The 22,017-nt window shown below is 40.0% G+C and overlaps 2 long non-coding RNA genes across 2 annotated transcripts in view; one reads left to right on the top strand and one right to left on the bottom strand.

Annotated features, from left to right (window-relative positions):
• LOC145861096 (uncharacterized) overlaps window positions 1-8,614 on the top strand; it is a 25,649-nt gene extending 17,035 nt beyond the window's left edge. Inside the window, exon 3 of the long non-coding RNA XR_014380873.1 lies at window positions 8,424-8,614. This is a non-coding gene — a long non-coding RNA (uncharacterized LOC145861096). The remainder of the gene's footprint in view (window positions 1-8,423) is intronic.
• The window catches only part of LOC145861095 (uncharacterized), a 23,660-nt gene extending 2,287 nt beyond the window's left edge, over window positions 1-21,373 (bottom strand). Inside the window, exons 1-2 of the long non-coding RNA XR_014380872.1 lie at window positions 20,772-21,373; window positions 18,752-18,851 (exon numbers count right to left, since the gene is read on the bottom strand). This is a non-coding gene — a long non-coding RNA (uncharacterized LOC145861095). The remainder of the gene's footprint in view (window positions 1-18,751; window positions 18,852-20,771) is intronic.
• Between the last annotated feature and the right edge of the window lie 644 nt (window positions 21,374-22,017).

The following is a 22,017-nucleotide window of genomic DNA, read 5'->3' on the forward strand; positions in this document are numbered from 1 at the left end:
TATGACTCCCTGTCATGGCTTTTGCGGCATCAGCACAGATACCAACACAGCTTGACCACCAAAGTCCATTTGATGTCACAAAGCTATCCAGTACTTTAAAATATCCTCTCATGTTTTCCTGGTTTACAGTGGTTTACAGAAGAGGATGTCTCCCTTAATTGACCCCCCATAAACGTAACGGACATTGTCGTGTCTTTGGCTATGCCGGATTAAGTGATATGACATGCTATTCTATAAAATCCTTTCTCTGTAATTAATATTACCTGATTAAGCTAATCATGTAAATGTAATTAACCAGAAAGTCGGGGCACCACGAAAAACTGTTAATAGAGCTGTTATCGTCCGAATAAACTCTTAAAGACCTAGTAATATTTTACATCAATAGCAGTCAATATTAATCGTCACCTTATTTCAGTCTCATCTGAACATCATAGAATTTTTGGTTATCTTCATGAACCCTGGCTAACAAGTTGAATCAGCAATACAAACTTTGGTTTAATTATTTATTTACTAAATACCTAACTAATCACACAGAATTAAATATACACAGAATGGATCATACATTGATTACTAATTATGTCCTACAAGAAAACGTCCCTGGGGGACGGAACCTGTATGACGGCTGGTTACACAAAGAGAGGGGGTTGGGCTTGAAGGAAAGTGCGGGAGGATTGAAGCACAAAGGGAGAAGCTATGCTATTGTAAATACAGAATCTTATGCATTCTAAATAACCGCCCATTTGGAAAAGGAAAATGCAATAAATATTTACTCTAAGCTGCGCTTCGGTAGGTTGGTTGTAGATACTGTCCGTGTTGCCCAACAGAGATCTTCCTTGTCCCTTTAAGAGTGTCTCTGGTGGTAAACTGGGTACTTGGCAGTGTCATAGACTGACATAACCTGACCAGGTGAATCATGGTGAACCTGTTAAATCCACTTCAATTAGTGTAGATGAAGGGGAGGAGACAGGTTAAAGAAATATTTTTAAGCCTTAAGACAATTGATACATGGATTGCGTATGTGTGTCATTCAGAGGGTGAAAGGGCAAGACAAAATTTTTAAGTGCCATTGAATTGGGTATGGTAGTAGGTGCCAGGTGCACCGGTTTGAGTGTGTCAAGAACTGCAATGCTGATTCGTTTTTCATGCTCAACAGTTTCCTGTGTGTATCAAGAATGGTCCACCACCCTCAGGACATCCAGCCAACTTGACAACTGTGAGACGCATTGGAGTCAACATGGGCCAGCATCCCTGTGGAATGCTTTCGACACCTTGCAGTCCATGCCCCAACTAATTGAGGCTGTTCTGAGGGCAAAAGGGGGGGCAACTCAATATTAGGAAGGTGTTCCTAATGTTTTGTACACTCAGTGAATATGAAAAAGACAACAGAAAAATAACATTTATAACTGGCTTAGTTTGCCTTGATTAGTGAGATCTGAGAGATTTGAAGCACATTTACTTTCTGGAATCGTAATATTACTTTTACAAACTAACTGGAATGTGTTTTGTGAGAACATGAAATGGCAGTACTTTTCTGTTTGACAGAAATATGCATTGGCTTGCAGGGACAGCAATCTAATGTTCTCTTATTTCATTTTCCACACTAAAACCCGAGTGTGAGTAGGACCCTGATCCCCTCTCCAGCTCAGGCAGTAAAAGACGAGGAGAGGTCAAACCAAGAACAGAAGACTGCCCAGCGCAGCCCATTTGAAGACATCAATAACCCCAGAGCTTAACAAGGAAGGAGGGCATTGATTACAAGCCAGAGAGGACAAAACCCATTGTGCCTGTAGATAGTTGGGGACTAACAGCCTGGTGATATGTGGAGGTTAAATAGTGGACCACACTTTGTCAGCATCAGATCAGTGTGTCCAGATAGACAAAGAGACAGACAGAAAAACAGACAGAGACACACCTCCCTGTGAAATGTTAATGTAGTCAGCCCTGGAAAGGAAAACATCCCCTGCTCTCCACTGACCTATGACTATCTCTACCTAACATACTGTACATGCTTACTTCAAAGGTTGCTTTCTTATCTGCATAGGTACCCACAATAATTTCAGACACAGTGTCTGAAAAGGTGGTGTAATAGTACTGCTAGAAACATATTATTATACATCTTTGTATTTCAGTGTAGTTCACTCTACAGCGCAGACCCCCACCCCCCCGTCTCTGATATAATGCTGTAACTTACAAGTGGCTACTGGATGTGGTTGGCTCAAGGAAGAATGCCCCCACACGCCTCACATGCTCAACAATAGCCAGTGCATTCCAACATTATTTGTACACTTGGCACCTCTTCTTGCTAGCCGCAACAAGGATGCTAATCAGTCATGACAGACACAAACTGTTCACTGAATCAAAATCACATTTCCAAACAATCATAGACGAGGCCAGGGTCCATTATGTGCAGAGACAGTGGCCGCTTCAGTGGCTTGTTGCCATCCTGGGGAGGGGGTGGCTGGCTGCACATTGGAATACTGCTCCATTCCATCAGGCAGGCAGGCAAGGGAAGGGAAGCCAGCGCGCCAAAGGCTGGAAATCTTTTCAAAGGCATGCAATATTAGCAAACGCCACAAGGAAGCTTAAAGGTTAACATAGGGCACTCAATGCTCAGGGAGATCTGCTGCTCACAGTCACACCATGTTAATAACACTGTACACAGGGACCAGATAACCTTAGTTTAAAGAACAAAGTGCAATGCATATGTTCTAATGTAAGTATCCCGTGACAGATATAATGTAGGTAATACAGGAAGAAATATTATACACGTACTTTTTTGCAACTTTCGTCAAGTTGTACTTGCAATTAAAATGACATTTGGACATTCTGTATTTTCTGTAATGGTTTTAATAGTTGCTTTGTCTTTTTGAGTCGGACCCTCTCCTTCTGGAATGTAATCACTGCCAAGGATTGACTCCCTCAGAATAAAAGGCATCCATGGCTCTGGCCCCAGTATTTCTACACCGCTGGGCCATAAATCCCCACATGACGACCAATAGAAATATAAAAATAAATACCCTGCTGAGACTTTAAGCTGCCAGGTTCAACTCATTCCCTCTGAAGGAGGACATTTTAATACAGCTTGTCAAGACAAAAAAGTCAAAGGTTCAAAAAATATGAAAGGTTCAGAGTATGGATTCAGAGTAGGGATGATAAATTACACAAATGCATTGGCTAATTTAATGATTAATATAGTTGATTGCGTCTCATGTCAGAATCTGGAGCAATTACAACTATTTACTCTAGAAACAAAAGGACATATACTATATTGACTTACAGTGTAGTATAACCATGAAGGGACTTGCCTTACAATGTTGATCAAATATGTAAAATTACATTAAATTAAAACTTTTAGAACACTTACTCATTCAAGGGGTTTTCTTTATTTTTACTATTTTCTACATTGTAGAATAATAGTGAAGACATCAAAACTATGAAATAACACATATGGAATCATGTAGTAACCAAAAAAGTGTTAAACAAATGAAAATATATTTTATAATGGAGATTCTTCAAATAGCCACCCTTTGCCTTGATGACAGCTTTCAACACTTTTGGCATTCTCTCCCACGAAGCATCGTGTTTTTTTAATAGTTTTGATGTCTTCACTATTATTCTATAATGTAGAAAATAGTAGAAATAAAAGAAACCCTTGAATGAGTAGGTGTTCTAAAACTTTTAACTGGTAGTGTATATTACAAGAAAGTGAACCAAAGACAAGATTAAATAAACTATTAGGGGAATAAATAGGTACCCTCAATTTCTTGTACAAAAAAATTCCTTGTCCTCTATATAGGACCTTCCTATTGGGAACAGATAGTTTAGTAGACTGCAGTCTGCTGTAGGAGAGGTGCTCAACGTGCATCCATCCTCATCCTCTCAAATACTGAAACCTCAACAGAATATAAAACTGAATTAAATCTATCACTGAATACTGAATTACACTACCGTTCAAAAGTTTGGGGTCACTTAGACATGTCCTTGTTTTTGAAAGAAAAGCAATTTTTTTGTACATTAAAATAACATCAAATTGATCAGAAATACAGCGTAGACATTGTTAATGTTGTAAATGACTATTGTAGCTGGAAAAGGCTATCCTTTTTTTATGGAATATCTAAATAGGTGTACAGAGGTCCATTATCAGCAACCATCACTTCTGTGTTCCAATGGCACATTGTGTTACCTAATCCACGTCTATCATTTTAAAAGGCAAATTGATCACTAGAAAACCCTTTAGCAATTTTTTTAGCATAGCTGAAAACTGTTGTGCTAATTAAAGAAGCAATAAAACTAGCATTTGTGGGTTCGATTACAGGCTCGCAATGGCCAGAAACAAAGCACTTTCTTCTGAAACTCGTTTTTCTATTCTTGTTCTGAGAAATGAAGGCTATTCCATGCGAGAAATTGCCAAGAAACTGAAGATCTGAAGTACAATGCTGTGTACTCCTCCCTTCACAGAAGAGCGCAAACTGGCTCTAACCAGAATAGAAAGAGGAGTGTGAGGCCCCAGTGCACAAGTATATTAGAGTGTCTAGTTTTAGAAACAGACGCCTCACAATTCCTCAACTGGCAGCGTCATTAAATAGTACCCGCAAAACACCAGTCTCAACACCAACAGTGAAGAGGCGACTCCGGAATGCTGGCCTTTTAGGCAGAGTTCAATTTCATGTAGAAATACACACTCTGTGTAACAGTTTAGCTTCCGTCCCTCTCCTCGCCCCAACCTGGGCTTGAACCAGGGACCCTCTGCACACATCAACAACTGACACCCACGAAGCATCGTTACCCATCGCGCCACAAAAGCTGCGGCCCTTGCAGAGCAAGGGGAACAACTACTTCAGGTCGTAGAGCGAGTGACGTCACCCAACTAACTAGCTATTTCACATCGGTTTCATCTGCACACCAAAAAGATACAGCTATTCATTTGGAAGCACTAATGAAATGCAGACTAATGCAATCTTGTGTAAGAAAGAGGTGAATAAAAACTGCAATCCTAATTGAAAGTGTTTTAAAATAGGAATAGTGTAATTATACAGTGTTATTTTGTTCAGAATATTCACCAAAATCTAATTCTACCTATTTTCTGCACTCAATATAACTGCCCAATGACCTCCTCTGACATTCCTCTTCTGAACAAATATTTTCCCATGAACCACATTTTGTGAATAAACCAATAACTCCCATTTGCTCATACAGTATTATGATTATTTCCGTGCTCTCGCTGTAAAATGAAGCCATCCCTTTCAGTCACTTCATAGGATTACAAATTTCTGCTTCAGCATAGCGTCATGTTATGTAGAGGGCATCCGTATCATTGTCATTCTGATCGCTCACCGCCACACTGTTTCTGCTGTCTACAACCCTGTCACACTCTCTCCCAATAAGCATGCAAGCCTGGTTGCTTGTTCCTCAATGCAAAGCAATTCAGTGCTCTGATAACATCAGGAAAGCCTGACCAACATGCCAAATCATTGACTTGAATACAAACCAAAGTTTCAACCACCACCCCTGACTCCATTGATGCGGGCCGTTGATATGCCAGCGTATTTGTCAAATCTGATATTTTAGGTCATCACTAAAGTAATGAAAAAGCTATATGCTCGTCTTTGCCTTACATGTGTGTGTGTGTGGGGGGTGGGGGGCATTTTCCCCAACTTCATCCTGAATGTTATGAGCGTTAAACAACAGACTGAGGACGTTTGTGACATTGAATGAGCATGCTATCTCAAAGAGATTGATTTCATTATAAGGGTAAATATGATAAATTCCTCCTGTACTATCCCATGGACAGCTCTACCAGCAGATAGATGTTTGTATAGAGAGATGAGAAGATGTGTGTGTGCAGGGATAGGGATATAATGTCGGGCTCAGCAAAAGCCTCAGTCGGACCTCCACTGCCAGCTGCTTCACAGAGCAGTGAAGCAACAAGCTTTCACATTGACAGTATACAACAGTACAGTCAATAGTGAGCAATTGTATTAATAATAATAATAATCATTATAGTCGTACATTGGTTGAAACTCAAGGTTAAATTCAAATCTCCCTACCATCATATCTAAGCCAATATGACACCAATGTCGATAAAAATTGGCAACTCAACTTTATTGGAGGTACACAACACACTCCACGCCTCTCGTCATGATCTGTCGGGCCTTTTACCACTGTAATGGATTTTTGACAGGGTTGTTAGCATTAGGGTCGTCAGATAATTGTTTGATCAAACCTAGCTCATTCAACTGAAATGTGTCTTCCGCATTTAACCTAACCTCTGAATCTCTGAATCAGAGAGGTGTGTGGGGCTGCCATAATCGACATCCACAACTTCGGGGCCCGGGGAACAATGGGTTAACTGCCTTGCTCAGGGGCAGAACAGATTTTTACCTCGGGGATTCGATCCCAATGCTCTAACCACTAGGCTACCTGCCGTCCCCAAACGAGGCTACAACATCCATAAGGTGACCATTAGACTTAGATCAATTTTGACTGAACAAGTTTGTGGCTGCAATAGTTTTTATTAAATTCATAATTTATCACTTTCACATACACATTTCAACGATGTGCTACCTTTTTTGCAGCATTTCTGATCTTTTCAGCCGAATCTCAGAGTTCTAAATCGATCGAGCAACTCGGTTGCTGCGCAACAGTAGCAGCTAGCTAGTAGAACACTAGTAGCTAGCTAGTTAAAACCAGTTGGATGAGAAGCAAAAGGAAAGTAGCTAGCTAGCTAGGTATATTTTGCTATGGACGATTTTTCATATGGCTGAAGACAGTCATCTGTGTAAACTGCTGACCTGGACACTTGCATGTAATCAGAGCATAAACAAATAAGCTAGTTAATGCAATGTTGTCATTATAATTCAAATATGTGCTGACTGATCAACACAGTGTGAAGTTACTTTTCAATGTGTTCCCGAAAACCTGAAGTCGCCATCCATAGCTAAAAAGTAGCAGGGGTGTGTGTTGCACATGAAGCATCCAGGTAAAACATCAGAATGATAATTCCTTGCTGTGTGACCTGTGTGCAGTCAAAAGAAAAAGCTATGCTTGTTAACTTGGTTATCTATGGGATCTATGTGAAACTGTTTTAGACAAAAAAAAATTTACCAAGCAAGAGAAATAAACGTTCAATCAGTACTGAGTGAATGAACAGCAAAAACATTTTGGAACAAAATCGAGCTGTCATCAAATGACTGTCAATTTAAATAGAGGGTCAAGTTGAAGCATCTATAACAGGGTTCGTAGCTTAAAAGTTAGCGTCACCGACCTGGGATATGAAGTTCCTGAGTTTGCCTACCGGAGGGGATATTTTGACCATTCTCTTTCGTTTATAGTTTTTGACACCCCCCTCCCTTTTGCGACACACACACATGCACACACGGAGTGTGCTTCTTTTCATTTATTAGGTGTCTCTTAAAAGAGCCCTTTGAGTTTGTTCGGCAGGGAGTGGCAAGGGACAGGGAGTGGAGAGACCAGGGCCTGGTTTCCTGATGGTGATGAAACTTAGGCTTACGAGTGTTTTAAAGATGTATCTTTCTTACAATGGCCGAAAATGTAACATGCGTTTCCTAGAGAGAACGGTCGCTAAGTGTGTTGTTATAGCATGTGTTGATACTGATAGAATAGAAAGGAAGCATTGCTCTCGGATCAGATTTCTCCATTCAAATTTTTCCTTAACATTAGAATTATTTCACAATACTTATGACGGATCAGCTCCTAGAGTGATATTACCACCCACGGCTGCAGATATTGAGGAGGTTATTCAAATTCGTACCCAACAAAAATGCACTAAATCCCTGATTTGGCACATCATTGTGCACATGTTAGGCCACACATCATGAGAGAAAAGAAGAAACCACACACTGCTCTTGATAGTATCACTGCTCTTTAATAAGCTTTATGTATCGGCCTCACAACCTTCGTCAGAGCTTTGCTGATACGTAAGCTTATTAAAGAACAGTGATACTATCAAGAGAAGTATGCGGGTTTCTTCATTTTATTCAACTGGTACCACACACCTGCAAAAAAGATAGATCTGATTTGCGAGTGAATTTTGCATTTTGAGGCTACACATCATGAAATATGTTGAGACAAATTACAGACAGTACTTACAAGCAGAAAAATATAACTCAATTGATTGACCATGAAAGGTATTTCAATATGATTGAAATCGGCCTATAGCTTACTGTGTATAATTTAATGCAATCATATTGGTTTTCATTTGAAGCATATTTTTATACTGTCACGCCCTGATCTGTTTCACCTGTTCCTGTGATTGTCTCCACCCCTTCCAGGTGTCGCTTATTTTCCCCAGTGTATTTATCCCTGTGTTTCCTGTCTCTCTGTGCTAGTTCGTCTTGTATTTTTAGTCAAGTCAACCAGCGTGTTTTTTCCCCATACTCCTATATGTTATTCTCTTTTTCTAGTCTTCCCGGTTTGGACCCTTGCCTGTTTCTGGACTCTGTACCCACCTGCCTGACCATTCTGCCTGCCTTGACCACGAGCCTGTCTGCCACTCTGTACCTCCTGGACTCTGATCTGGTTTTGACCATTTTTGCCTGTCCATGACCATTCTCTTGCCTACCCCTTTGGATTATTAAACATTGTAAGACTCCAACCATCTGCCTCCTGTGTCTGCATCTGGGTCTTGTCTTGTGCCTTGATATATACGTTGCGTGTTTGTATCAATTGCAAAGACATAAGGCAACTTTGTTCTGAAGTTATTGCAGTCACAGAGAGATGGATAAACCATGTGATTATATGTTTAGCGGAGATCTGTGTATAAAGTGATACGGGAGGGCAAAAAAGCATCTAACGACGCACTTATCTGTTCTACAAGTGGTCTGAGGCAGCTGTTAGATTACGAGCACTTTCAATTGCAATTTTAATAACAATGTTTTTGTGAAACAGCTCTGAGATTTAATGATGCCACTATGAAGGTTCTAAAGATGAAATTAGCCTTAATATGTTCTTGGAAAATGTGGACCAGCTCTCAAACTCTGCTCCCATCTGTTTTCATATTTATACTGCCATTTATAAATGTGGGGAATGAATGTGTGCTCTTTTGCAGGAGTTGGGACAGCTGTGTACAGTATTATTAAGAACATATGCAGCTAAAGGATTTAGAGCACCTATCCAATGTCAAGTGTTTTGTGTCTAATGAGTTTGTATTTTACAGCTGTTTCTCAGCGGTTTTCATTTGTCACAGTGTTTGTATAAGGAGTTCCCAAAATTGCTATTTACGTGCCACAAAGTTATGCAGGCTTTAATGTTCAAGCCCACTGCTACCACACCTGTAATCTCTCGTTGACAGATTCTCGTGAACAGATGAAACGGTGAGAATCTGTGAAGGCCCACATGGAAGTATGTGATTACGAGCAGCAGTAGTTCATGGTTTGGGGTTTTCATCATTGATTATTTGGACGAATCAAGATTGGGCAAAGGTGGTGCTTAAAATGGTGTGATTTTCAAAACATGTCCGTAGTATAAATGGTTTCCACCAGATTCCACAGCCACAAAGTAAAAAAAGGCTGTAATGTAAAAATGTATTAAAACAAAAACGTGCTATTTGGCCATGTCAAACACTGATGAAATTAGGTGAAGGGAGGGGTTTGGCCGAGAGTTTCCGTTTGCGAGGGAGCAGACTTTGCTTCCTTTCTTTGCACAAAGGTAAATGGCATTCCCCCCCCAGAAGTAAAACAGGAAATGACAAACTTATGCGAGAGAATTTTCCTTCTGGGAAACCGAGAATTCTAGTACTCAGCTGTTCATCAAGACCTTGAATAGTAGAATCAGCTGTGTCAGAACAAGAAAGCGTGCATAACCATGTAGCTCTTCAAGAGCAATTGTGACCATCCTTGAATTGTATGTATAAATATTATTATATCTGATGAATGTACGTTTGATTGTACATTTTTATATTTTGGAATAACATATTTTTTTTACAGGTAATGTAGGCCTTTCTTCAGTAAACTTTAAAGTACATTTTCAGGTAAATAGTTAATGGGTACATGTTGATTATTTGTGTACTTTCCAGGGGCTTTCTCGATTGTCTTAAAAGAGATAAGAGGAAAACATGTCCAGTTTACTCAATATTTGTCATTACTGTGTACTTTAACTTTACTTTTATTGCTGTGTTTTGCCATATTATAATGTTGTATGATCACCTTCTGATGTAAAAACAATGGAAATTAAAAACAAAAACAATGTTTTAAGTGAGAAGTAGGCATTGGTCTGAAGTCGAAAAAGAATAAGAAAGGAAATTCAAATGAGCACCACAATGCGTACTTCAACTATGCTCTACCAATGATTTCCAGCACAAAGCTTTGACCTACTACAGTAGCTATGTTGGTCTATTGTATTTCCAACAATATGTAAGCAGGTTGCTTAGGATTCAAATCTTCACAAACAGCCTAATTCATACTCTTCAGAGGGATAAAGGACTTTACATTGTCCTGCTATTAAAATGATCTGTCTATATATATATATACAATTTATTTGAAAAGTATTCAGACCCCTTGGCTTTTTCCACATTTTGTTACATTACAGCCTTATTCTAAACTTGATCAAATACATTGTTCTCCTCGTCAGTCTACACACAATACCCCATAATGACAAAGCGAAAACAGCTTTTTAGACATTTTTGCAAATGTTTAAAAAATAAAAAACTTATTTACATAAGTATTCAGACCCTTTGCTATGAGAATCGATCGATCATCCTTGAGATGTTTCTACAACTTAATTGGAGACCACCTGTGGTAAATTAAGTTGATTTGACATGATTTGGAAAGGCTCACACCTGTGTATACAGCGCCTTGCAAAAGTATTCACTCCCCTTGGCATTGTTCCTATTTTGTTGCATTACAACCTGTAATTGAAATTGATTTCTATTTGGATTTCATGTAATGGACATACACAAAATAGTCCAAATTGGTGAAGTGAAATGAAAAAAATTACTTGTTTCAAATAATTCAAAAAAAATTACAAATGGAAAAGTGGTGTGTGCATTTGTATTCACCCCCTTTGCTATGAAGCCCCTAAATAAGATCTGGTGCAACCAATTACCTTCAGAAGTCACATAATTAGATAAATAAAGTCCACCTCTGTGCAATCTAAGTGTCACATGATCTCAGTTTATATACACCTGTTCTGAAAGGCCACAAAGTCTGCAACACCACTAAGCAAGGGGCACCACCAAGCAAGCGGCACCATGAAGACCAAGGAGCTCTCCAAACAGGTCAGAAACTTTGAACATCCCACGGAGCACCATTAAATCCATTATTAAAAAATGTAAAGAATATGGCACCACAGCAAACCTGCCAAGAGAGGACCGCCCACCAAAACTCAAGGACCAGGCAAGGAGGGCATTAATCAGAGAGGCAACAAAGAGACCAAAGATAACCCTGAAGGAGCTGCAAAGCTCCGCAGCGGAGATTGGAGTATCTGTCCATAGGACCACTTAATGCTGTACACTCCACAGAGTTGGGCTTTACAGAAGAGTGGCCAGAAACAAGCCATTGCTTAAGAAAAGAATAAGCAAACACGTTTGGTGTTCGCCAAAAGGCATGTGGGAGACTCCCCAAACATACGGAAGAAGGTACTCTGGTTAGATGAGACTAAAATGTAGCTTTTTGGCCATCAAGAAAAAGGCTATGTCTGGCGCAAACCCAACACCTCTCATCACCCCGAGAATACCATCTCCACAATGTCTTATTTCTTGTTTGTTTCACCCCCAAAAAATATTTTGCATCTTCAAAGTGGTAGACATGTTATGCAAATCAAATGATGCACACCCCCAAGAAATCAATTTTAATTCCAGGTTGTAAGTCAACAAAATAGGAAAAATGCCAAGGGGGGTGAATACTTTCGCAAGCGACTGTATAAGGTCCCACAAATAGTGAATGTCAGAGCAAAAACCAAGCCATGAGGTTGAAAGAATTGTCTTTAGAGCTCCGAGACAGGATTGTGTCGAGGCACAGATCTGGGGAAGGGTACCAGAAAATGTCTGCAGAATTTAAGGTCCCCAAGGACACAGTGGCCTCCATCATTCTTAAATGGAAGACGTTTGGAAAGACAAAGACTCTTCCTAGAGCCAAGATTGAATACTTTGGCCTGAATGACAAGTGTCACGTCTGGAGGAAACCTGGCACAATCCCTATGGTGAAGCATGGTAGTGGCAGCATCATGTTGTGGGCATATTTTTCAGCGGCAGGGACTGGGAGACTAGTCAGGATCGACGGAAAGATGAACGGAGCAAAGTACAGAGAGATCCTTGATGAAAACCTGCTCCAGAGCTCTCAGGACCTCAGACTGGGGTGAAGATTCACCTTCCAACAGGACAACGACCCTAAGCACACAGCCAAGACAACGCAGGAGTGGCTTTGGGACAAGCTACTCCTTCGGGACAAGCCACTCCTGAACATAGCTGTGCAGTGACGCTCCCCATCCAACCTGACAGAGCTTGAGAGGATCTGCAGAGAAGAATTGGAGAAACTCCCCAAATACAGGTGTGCCAAGCAATCACTGCCAAAGGTGCTTCAACAAAGTACTGAGTAAAGGGTCTGAATACTTATGTAAATGTGATATTTCCGGGTTAAAAAAAAATCTATTTAATAAAATTCTAAAAACCTGTTTTTGCTTTGTCATTATGGGGTCTTGTGTGTAGATTGATGAGAAAAAATATATATTGAATCCATTTTAGAATAAGGTTGTCACGTAACAAAATCAATGGGTTCTGAATACTTTCTGAATATCTTGTATGTGGTTTATGGGAAAATATTTGTTCAGAAGAGGATTGTCAGAGGAGGTCATTGGGCAGTTAAATTGAGTGCAGACAATAGGTAGAATTAGATTTTGGTGCATTTTCTGAACAAAATAACACTGTATAAGTACACTATTCCTATTTTAAAACACTTTCAAGTAGGATTGCAGTTTTTATTCACCCCTTTCTTACACAAGATTGCATTAGTCTGCATTTCATTAGTGCTTCCAAATGAACAGCTGTATATTTTTGGTGTGCAGAGGGTGTATTTCTACATGAAATTGAACAACCTCTGTAAACACAATTTTACTGAATTACACTACCATTCAAAAGTTTAGGGTCACTTAGAAATGTCCTTGTCTTCCATGAAAACATACATGAAAGGAGTTGCAAAAATGAAAAAATATTGTCAAGATGTTGACAAGATTATAAATAATGATTTTTAATTTAAATAATAATTGTGTCCTTCAAACTTTGCTTTCGTCAAAAAATCCTCCATTTGCAGCAATTACAGCCTTGCAGACCTTTGGCATTCTAGTTGTCAATTTGTTGAGGTAATCTGAAGAGATTTCACCCCATGCTTCCTGAACCACCTCCCACAATTTGTTTTGGCTTGATGGGCACTTCTCACGTACAATACGGTCAAGCTGCTCCCACAACAGCTCAATAGGTTTAAGATCCGGTGACTGTGCTGGCCACTCCATTATAGACAGAATACCAGCTGAATGCTTCTTCCCTAAATAGTTCTTGCATAGTTTGGAGCTGTGCATTGGGTCATTGTCCTGTTGTAGGAGGAAGTTGGCTCCAATTAAGCGCCGTCCACAGGGTATGGCATGGCGTTTCAAAATAGAGTGATAGCCTTCCTTCTTCAAGATCCCTTTTACCCTGTACAAATCTCCCACTTTACCACCACCAAAGCACCCCCAGACCATCACATTGCCTCCACTGTGCTTGACAGATGGCGTCAACACTCCTCCAGGATATTTTCATTTTTTCTGCGTCTCACAAATGTTCTTCTTTGTGATCCGAACACCTCAAACTTAGATGCATCTGTCCATAACACTTTTTTCCAATCTTCCTCTGTCCAGTGTCTGTGTTCTTTTGCCCATCTGTATCTTTTCTTTTTATTTGCCAGTCTGAGATATGTTTTTTTCTTTGCAACTCTGACCAGAAGGCCAGTATCCCGGAGTCGCCCCTTCACTGTTGACGTTGAGACTGGGGTTTTGCGGGTACTATTTATGTAGCTGCCAGTTGAGGACTTGTGAGGCATCTGTTTCTCAAACTAAACACTCTAATGTACTTGTCCTCTTGCTCAGTTGTGCACTGGGGCCTCCCACACCTCTTTCTATTCTGGTTAGAGCCAGTTTCGCTGTTCTTTGAAAGGAGTAGTACACATCGTTGAACGAGATCTTCAGTTTCTTGGCAATTTCTCACATGGAATAGCCTTCATTTCTCAGAACAAGAATAGACTGATGAGTTTCAGAAGAAAGTGCTTTGTTTCTGGCCATTTTGAGCCTGTAACCGAACCCACAAATGCTGATGCTCCAGTTACTCAACTAGTCTAAAGAATGCCCGTTTTACTGCTTCTTTAATCAGAACAACAGTTTTCAGCTGTGCTAACATAATTGAAAAAAGGTTTTCTAATGATCAATTAGCCTTTTTAAATGATTTAGCTAACACAATGTGCCATTGGAACACAACAGTCATGGTTACTGATAATGGGCCTCTGTACACCTACATAGATATTCCATACAAAACCTGCCGTTTCCAGCTACAATACTCATTTACAACATTAACAATGTCTACACTGTATTTCTGATCAATTTGATGTTATTTTAATGGACAAAAAAATGTGCTTTTCTTTCAAAAACAAGGACATTTCTAAGTGACCCTAAACTTTTGAATGGTAGTGTATATACAGTACCAGTGAAAAGTTTGGACACACCTACTCATTCCAGGGTTTTTCTTTATTTGCACTATTTTCTACATTGTAGAATAATAGTGAAAACATATAAACTATGAAATAACACACATGGAATCATGTAGTAACCAATCAAAGTAGCCACCCTTTGCCTTGATGACAGGTTTGCACACTCTTGGCATTCTCTCATCCAGGTTCATGAGGTAGTCACCTGGAATGCATTTCAATTAACAGTTGTGCCTTGTTAAAAGTTCATTTGTGGAATTACGTTCCTTCTTAATGTGTTTGAGCCAATCAGTTGTGTTGTTACAGGGTAGGGGTGGTATACAGAAGATAGTCCTATTTCGTAAAAGACCAAGTCCATATTATGGTAATAACAGCTCAAATAAGCAAAGAGAAACGACAGTCCATCATTACTTTAAGACATGAAGGTCAGTCAATGCGGAACATTTCAAGAACTTTGAACAATTCTTGAAGTGCAGTCGCAAAAACCATCAAGCGCTATGATGAAACTGGCTCTCATGAGGACCGCCACAGGAATGGAAGACCCAGAATTACCTCTGCTACAGAGAATAAGTTCATTAGTTAACTGCACCTCAGATTTCAGGCCAAATAAATGCTTCGCTGAGTTCAAGTACCAGACACATCTCAACATCAACTGTTTAGAGGAGACTGTGTGAATCAGGCTTTCGTGGTCGAACTGCTGCAAAGAAACCATTACTAAAGGACACCAATAAGAAGAAGAGACTTGCTTGGGCCAAGAAACACGAGACCGGTGGACCGGTGGAAATCGGTCCTTTGTTGTAACGCCCTGGCCATAGAGAGGGGTTTTTTGTTCTTTATTTTGGTTAGGCCAGGGTGTTACATTGGGTGGGCGTTCTATGTTCCTTTTTCTATGTTTTGGTATTTCTTTGTTTTGGGCCGTGTGTGGCTCGCAATCAGGCACAGCTGAAGCTCGTTGCTGCTGATTGGGAGTCACACATAAGGAGCATGTTTTTCCTTTGGGTTTTGTGGGTAATTGTTTCTGTTTAGTTTTGTACCTAGCAGAACTGTAGGCTGTCGTTCATTTTCGTGTTTTGTTTAAAGTGTTTCTATTAATTAAATATTGAATATGAACACTCACTCCGCTGCGTATTGGTCCACCTTTTCGGACGATGACTTATCTGTTTCATCTGACGACGAAGACAGCCGTTACATTTGTCTTATGAGTCCAAATTTGAGAGTGTTGGTTCCAACCGCCGTGTCTTTATGAGACGCACAGTATGTTAATGGATTATCTCCGCACGTGTCGTTTCCACTGTGAAGCATGGAGGTGTGATGGTGTGGGGGTGCTTTGCTGGTGACACTGTCTGTGATTTATTTAGAATTCAAGGCACACTTAACCGGCATGGCTACCACAGCATTCTGCAGCGATATGCCATCCCATCTGGTTTGCTCTTAGTGGGACTATCATTTGTTTTTCCAACAGGACAATGACCCTCCAGGCTGTGTAAGGGCTATTTGACCAAAAAGGAGAGTGATGGAGTGCTGCATCAGATGACTTGGCCTCCACAATCACCTGACCTCAACCCAATTGAGATGGTTTGGGATGAGTTGGACTGCAGATTGAAGGAAAAGCAACCAACAAGTGCTCAGCATATGTGGGAACTCCTTCAAGACTGTTGGAAAAGCATTTCAGGTGAAGTTGGTTGAGAAAATACCAAGAATGTGCAAAGCTGTCATTAAGGCAAAGGGTGTCTACTTTGAAGAATATAAATATAACATTTGTTTAACACTTTTGTGGTTACTACATGATTCCATATGTGTTGTTACATAGTTTTGATGTGTTCACTATTATTCTACAGTAGAAAATGTAGAAAATAGTAAAAATAAAGAAAAACCCTTGAATGACTAGGTGTCCAAACTTTTGACTGGTACTGTACATACACTACTTATGCAAAAGTATTTGGACACCCCTTCAAATTTGTGGATTTGGCTAGTTCAGCCACACCTATTACTGACAGGTGTATAAAATTGGGTCGCAACCATGCAATCTCCATAGACAAACAATGGCAGTAGAATGGCCTTAATGAAGAGCTCAGAGACTTTCAACATGGCACCGTCATAGGATGCCATCTTTCCAACAAGTCAGTAAATGTTTCTAATATATGATTTTAACATGGCATTACATATGTAACATACTATTCAATGGACAATATGCAGTAACAAATACTATAATGTGAAGATAGACTGTTAGTTTAAAACTCAACCTTCTTGGGAACCTATGTTTTGAGAAGCTGTGTGGATTCTTAGAAAGATGAACTCACTAAGCTATTAAAACACAATTAAATGCCTTTAAATCATAGTATTAACACTGGTGCTGTATTTCTGACTAATGTTTTTTGGTCGTAGTTGCCTTGTTGCTTCAGTAAATGCCCCATGGAACTTATGGTTAGAAGCCCTGGATACATCTGCCAGGAAAACATTTATACATTTTTGTCCTTCAGCAGACACTCTCATCCAGAGCAACTTACAGGAGCAATTAGGGTTAGGTGCCTTGCTCAAGGGAACATCTACAGACTTTTCACCTAGTCAGCTCAGGGATTCAAACCAGAAACCTTTACATTACCTGCCCAACGCTCTTAACTGCTAGGCTACCTGCCACCCATAATGTTATGTAATGTCATGTAACTTCATCTGTAGGAGATTTAAACTTCCCATATGTGAGCTAACTGTGTATATATTGTGCTAAAATGGTAAACTACTCATCAGCACATTTTCTTGTAATGAGACAGGATCGAGACATAGAAATAGAGTGATTAACTGCTCTGTGGCAGAGACTCACGTGACCACAGAGGTTAGTTCCAGTAAATGTTAGCTGACCTGTTTTCAAACACACATGACTCGTCATGGTGTGTTGCGTACTCTCTGAATGGTGATGATTAGTTGGTGGTGATTATTTGAATCAGCTGTGTAGTGCTAGGGCAAAAACCAAAATGTGCTCCCCTTGGGGTTCCGAGGTCTGAGTTTGGGAAACCCTGCACCAACCACTATTGCGACAGTATACTTGTCAGTATACTAGCATAAACCATCTGCAATGAGAAGAGCCTACAGCTAGTTTATTCAATATAATTGAATGTAGAAAATTATATTATTGAATGAAGTTCGAAAAGGCAATGCAGTTCTTTCTTCTTTTTGTCACTACATTTTCTTCACTGGTTTGTGTCAATCAATCAAAGCTTTTACAACTTTAACATGTTCAAATTTAAACTGAATGTTAAATATATGATAAATCTGTCCACTTACAGGGAGATTAAATCTTGAGTAGCAACTATTTTTCCATCTCTGACTCTTAGTGTGAGCAGAAATACACCACAGAGAGGAAGAGATTATTTAAAGTAGTGTAGAATGAAAAGAACAGTGGTGAAAACAGCTCCGCAGACGTGATCACACCACACAAGGATTTCCCATCTGTCATTTCACCAGGGTGTCGCTGAGGACCGACTGCATTAATTCATGCCTCAGTGTTAACCAGAAAACATATCACAATTCTGTTTGTCGCCCACTGGCCAGTATATTGTCCCACAGTGTTTTCATCTTCCCTTGCACTTCACCCCCCATCTCCCTCCCACTTCACCCTCATTTCCCTCCCACCTCACCCACCATCTCCCTCCCCTTACTTGGCCATAACCAGGGCTGTCATCAGGATGCAGGGCCTGTCTTGGGTACCACACAGAGAGTAATTATTATTAAGAGAAGATGAAAAGTGAACACCCCTCCTGCATGCTAAGAGATTGCAGCAGAGGCAGTCTGGTGACTGGTGGTCATTCTCTTGGAGTGCCTAGCTAAGGCAAACTCAGCTCCCCTGCTGCTCAGGCTCAAAGTCCTTGACTGGAAGTGCATGAGGAAATTGAAAGCGGCTATTCTCATAATCAGCTGAGGCTTGCTGGGTGTTCCATCGCAAAACCTGTGTGTGTTCATAGCGGGCAGTCATGGTAAAATGCGCAAAACACATGACAATATAGTGAGAGGTTATGATGTGTTAAACAGATAGGGACATCAGAGTTAATTTGGTATGTTGATGTTTTACTTACTGGGGCTTGCTCATGTTGCTGTGTTGTTTCTGTGAATGGACGTCGACACGATTGTTACTCCTGATTTCACCAGAGATTAGAGACTTGGCTCATATCACACCTGTGGAGAAAGGTTAGAAAACAAGGAAGTTATTCATAGTCTCTCTACAACAGCGCATCTCATATATGAACACTTGTTCATTATACTTTAAACTATTTGACATTCGTTTTGAATGTCATGTTCATTAACTGTTTTATGAATTCACCTAAAACAAAGAAGATTGTCCATATAAATGACAGATGAAAGACTCTATATTCATCTGAATAGCGTGAAAACAATAAATTAATATGAACATAAACATTCTCCTACAGTATATGCTCTGCTCTGTGAGTCCTCTGGTAGTGACAGATTTAACTCTGCACCAGGGGCTCAAAAACATCACATCACTTGAATAACAAGTAAGGCAGGATGAGAGCTTCTTTTTTTGCCATAGGAAATAGAACCATTGAAAGTTCATTTAAATGACAGTCCATTCCAGCAGCTTTCCACAGACTACACACAAGAGAAGAGCAACCAGGTACATAGGCTTCACCCACACAGAATCACAGTCACCTAGTCTTTGAAAAGGGATACCACCGCACAGACAGCTGCATTCCCCACATTGCAGGTATAAACTGATGCTCAATGTGCAAGTGCGTCACTTTTAAAAAGTCTGAGGAAGTTGTCAGCAGCAATATAAAGACATCAGTAAGCAGCATGGGCTGTAGAGATTGTTTATTCAAAGCATCAATCATTTAGATGCCGGGCGGTGAGGAGAGGTTCATTTGCAGAGTGTTGTATGAAGTCAGGGCAAAGGAAAAACCTTCAGACACATGAGCTGATGTGATGAGGAGTCAGTATTTGGAGCTATAGCAGAACAGAATGTAGTACAGCACAGCACAGTAGAATGTATTCAATATAAATAAATGCAGGTCAATCAAGGGCTAGAGTGTAATTTTTTTTTGCTATACCCAAGAAATGCTATAACCATGAAAAAATGATGCACACAACTGGTACTTATAGGAAATGTGGTCACAGCACAGGCAATAGCATAGGCTATGTGCTGGAAAGGTTGTTCTTGCTGTGCAGTAAAGACAATGAGTGATATAGAAAGCATTGGAGTTACTGTATGCAGGATTTCTTATTTTTAAAGAAACCAGTCAATCCCAGCTCCTAATAATGGATGTGGCCATCGGTCAAGGACTTGACTTGACAACCCATCAGACAAGGTAGTTATTTAAGTTAAGCTCTCGGGAAACAGGTAGAATATATATTGAATAAAACATCCATCAATTCCAAGACTTGAGTAAATACTTACACTACTCTATACTCATCATCAAAATAAAGATGTATCTATCAGGCTGTAAATGAACTGTTGCCATATATCCATGTTGTTCTCCAACATACAGTAACTTGCATTCCCCCTTAAAGGCAATAATTACTTGTTTTTTTTAACTGTGAGCACAGGTTATGACATACAGCAAGGCAACCATTTCATATCGTCCAATCCCTTCACTTCCCAATATACTCAGTTACAGCCTTCTGTCTACATTTCAGTATCCACCTCCTCAGTCAGAACCCAAGATGTATCCTACATTAGAAGTTACCCCAATAAACACAGGGTTCTACCTCAAAGACTTGTCAACATTGATCCCTGCTAAACAGATAAAGGCTAGTATGTCTCCATTATTCTTCACACACAAGGCCTTGGACAGCTTTCTACAATGACTGTTATTCTAGTTCAAAGCACGTGGAACAACAGATATATAGGTTGCTACTACACGGTAGCTACTATAAATAGTAGGCTATATTAGATGTTTTCCTGATAATTTAGCAAAGCCATCAATAGTGCAATAAAAAACACAGCACGAATATGACAATTATTGTGGTCATTAAGACGCCAATAAAAGAAAAGGGGAATGAATAGATGAAACAGTGGAAGTCACAGGCAGGAAGTATCGAAATAATGAATAAATATGATATTCTGACAAATAAACATACCTTTAATGCTCTACATTGTTGAAAGTATGGTCGTGACTCCCATGCCCTCCTAATGATGATGGTAATGTCTCCCTTGTCGATGATCAGTGTGAGCGAGGCTCGGTTCTTGCTGTGTGTAGGCTGCTGCTATCCTCTCCAGATTTGCATTGGCCAAGCACCCGTGCTGCTGCTTAGAATACAGGGCACAACGAAAAAGCCCGATCCTTGCTGCAAGCCTCATCCTTCACGAAGGTGCTATTAAATGTCCACCACTATCCACATAATCAGATAATGGCATCTTTGTAACGGAAGGAGGTTCTAGTGCATTCTAGTGCACAAATCGCGCCTGCTCACAGGGTTTCCCCATAAACACGTTATGGACTCCATGTGTCCTGTATAGGTTAATGACCAGGAACTGTCCAGGTGCTGAAATTGTGATCCAGCGTCATCCACAGATACAAAGCAACAAACTATATCTCACAATGAAATGTGAGATCAAAATCCGAAATAATTGACGTTTTTATGGCTTTCATAAAGAGCTTTTTCATGCCACCCACCCCCAGAAGCATCATCAGTGTTCCTCGCGATAACATCGCAGTGATAGCAGGACAGCATATTGTTCCAGTTCCTGGATGGTCAAAGGCTACTTTGACGCATGTCACTGGGTCTTTCCATGAAATTAGTGACTTTTGCGTCCCTTTGATATTTTAAGTGAAAATTGTGCACCAATATTGAATTGAAAAAAAAAAACAGTTATATGAAATGAAGTGTCCTTTAATGTAGACCACATAAAGAATTCAATAAATCCGATTTTCTATAAAAATAAAGGCTTGCAAAAGTGTCAAAATTAAGCATTTTGGCATGCCCCTCCATCAACTCTGTCACTTCTTGGAAGATTCTAACCCAGCTATACATCCCTTTCCTGCAGTCAAATAACCTAGTGTCCCCATGGGTGGAATGTTTTCCTATCCCCCCCAACACTTTTTTTTTAAACAGCCGCAAATCTAGTGTTTCTATGTCAAACAGTTTTGTTATATTTCAGTCTTCTGTGATGTATATAAAGTGTAATATTGAGATGCAAACTCAAAATAAATTGAAAACATTTCAACTCTATATCTGACATGGTACAGGTGTTCTTTTTTTAAACCCATCACCATGTGTGTGAGGTGCATACTTTTGTTTCAAAGTAGATTTGTTTAAGACTACCTAGAAACACTCTGTGTGACCTTGATTTAGCCCACTGCAGTAAACGGTTAATCCCCAAATT

This window comes from Salmo salar, chromosome 16 (assembly GCF_965601325.2).
Source record: "Salmo salar chromosome 16, fSalSal1, whole genome shotgun sequence".
Lineage (NCBI taxonomy): Eukaryota > Metazoa > Chordata > Actinopteri > Salmoniformes > Salmonidae > Salmo > Salmo salar.